The sequence below is a fragment of the Cibotium barometz genome, chromosome 24 (genome assembly GCF_041138505.1).
Source record: "Cibotium barometz isolate CiBa-2024 chromosome 24, ASM4113850v1, whole genome shotgun sequence".
Classification (NCBI taxonomy): domain Eukaryota; kingdom Viridiplantae; phylum Streptophyta; class Polypodiopsida; order Cyatheales; family Cibotiaceae; genus Cibotium; species Cibotium barometz.
In genome coordinates, this window is record NC_141069.1 from 25911537 (window position 1) to 25914294 (window position 2758).

Consider the following 2758-nt stretch of genomic DNA (forward strand, 5'->3'; position numbering starts at 1 on the left):
TCCATACATCAGTGTGCACCAACTCTAGCACTCTCCGTGCTCTCTTCCCCTCCTTGTTGGGAAATGGCTTGCGGGCTTGCTTGGCAAATTGGCAAGCACCACATACGCATGATGGCCCTATGACTTCAAACTTGGGTACACCTGTAACTACATTTGTGGTGGGGAGTCCTTGTAGATGCTGAAAATTCATGTGACCAATTCTTTTATGCCACATCTCAATGTTAGAAATTTCAGTGGTAAGCATGGCCAAATTCTACTGCCCCTCCCTAGGCATAATGGCACTTAACTTAAACATACGGCCAAACTTCTTGCCACGAGCAACCACATGCATGTTATCCTGTGTATCCAACACCATACATCCATGCTTATTGAAGTGAACCTCAAGTCCTCGCTCATTCATTTGACCAATTGACATGAGATTCTTGGTAATACCGGGCACATACATCACATCTCCAAGTGTCTGAGAAACTCCATTGTCACCCTGGATAAGCACATTCCCAATATGTGTAATCTCATGCTTTCTGTCATCTCCTATGTAGACATAAGACATCTATGTCACTAGCTTCATAGTGTCGAACCACTCAACATGAGGAGTCATGTGGTTGGATGCACTAGAATCCACATACCACTCCTCATCGGCTTTGCACATACCACCAAGGACATGTTGCATAGCCAGTAAGTCTCCACCATGTGTCTGATCTCTTGAAGCATAGTTGCTATGTGGGATCTTTCTCGAGCATATGTTTGCTTGCTTCTTCCTGCACTCATATGCATAATGTCTTGCAATACTATAGTAGTTGCAAGACCTGAGTTTCCTTCCTTGTGCTTGGCCTCCACCACCACGGCCTCTATTGCTCCCCCTGCCTCGTGCATATCCACCTCGATTGGTGTTTTGGGGTTGATTTTGATTACCCTGGTAGCCTCCACGGCCTCGACCTCGACCTCGACCTCGTGCATTTCCACCACGACCACTTGCAAACTAATGCATGTTCCTCTTTCTTACTGCTACTGGAGGCACCACTTGTGCTTGCACAACGACTCCTTCTTTGGTCAGCCTGGTCTCCTCACTAATCAACAAGGGGATGAGGTCATTAAATGATGGGATGTTCTCTCTCATGAGATACTAGTGACACGTGACTGATACTCCTTGCCCAAGCCATGCAAACATGCTGAAACTAAGTCATCCATCATCAACTTTGACTCTAATGCTACCAAGCTAGTCGGTAATGCTCCTGATCTTCAAGACATAGTCCTTAATACTAGATGACTTCCGCTCCACATCATGTAACTCTTGTTTTAGCTGGAGCTTTCGAGCCTTAGTGCTTGTCTTGAGGAATAGCTTGGCAATTGCATCCCAAACATCTTTGGCAGTAGTCTTGTCTTGTATATGCCCAAGTATGCTGTCCTCTATGGTAATGGACATGTAATGAATATCCTGATGAGTCTTTTTCACCCATGCTTTGATTGTGACATCATCACCCTCCTGGTCGTGCCATCTACTACATCCCATAAGTCTTTGCCAATAAGAAAGTTCTTGATTTTGAATCTCCATGCTGGATAATTATTCTTTCCGATCTTCTCGCCCGTAATCACACTGACATTCGTGCTCTCCGATGACATGTTTCACCAAGCAAAAAAAAAATCATGAGAAAAATTTGGCAGAGTCTCCCTAGCAAAATAGGTAAAATCTAACTGCACACCTCTATGTCCAAATGTGCATAAACCATATCACTACATACACTGAACAACGTCAATGCATCTGCTCTCTCTCAACATGAGAAAGCATCCAAAGGGCCTCTGGCAGAGAGGGTTTCCTAAACCCGCTAACCTCTAAGCTGGCCTACTATCGCTCAGGGAGCCTACTAACCCCTTGAGCCAGCCCGTGTCACTGATCTCTGCCTAACTAGGTGTCCAACAAGGACAATAATCAATGAGGATGTCCAACAGGACTCAAATGCAATAAACCAATGAGCAATCACTACTCATATTGCAACCAAGAGAAGCTGCATAGTGCACAAGCACGTAATGTCCCAAAAAAGGCAATGACAAAATCTGTAATCCATCCAAGAACCACTTGAAATCTGAGCTTTCTCATTGCTACACATACATTTTAGCATACCATACATCATCCCAAACACAAAGAGCATCACCTGAAATCTCTTTGCACTTCCACCAATACACATGTGATGTATATCCTGTAAAGGCTACGGTTTTCGTATGCCCTTTCACAACTCCAAACCTGATATGCACTATAGATTAGCACCTCCTTAGATCATTCCTTGTTGAATAAGCTTTGAAACAAACCATCAACCACTTCGAATGGATAAGGAATGCACCCGTATAATGAGCAAATTTCTACTTGCTGTCCCAAAACAGAACCCAAAACAGACCTGTAAAACTTACAGAATGTGCATTGTAACTGCCCAAACGTGTAGGGCTTGTTGTTGTGCTCTTTGATTTGAGCACTAGAACTCCTCAATCCAATACCGTATATGCAGAAGTTATGGCTTAAACAGTGGAGGGCTGTCAAGCTGCCATTTTTTTGCACTTCTGTAGGATGCTCTTGGACCACAAAGAAATGGATAGAATGGGCTCCAAAGTGAATGTTTAAGAGGTCCTCTTCCTTCTTCCTTTGCTACACATCCACTTCTTGAGATAGAGAGTAGAGAAAATGGCTGAATCTTGTCCTCCTCCAAAGCTTTGAGCATAAGATTAAGGTTTTCCTGTGTGCTAATGACTCACACACCCAGAGCCCCTA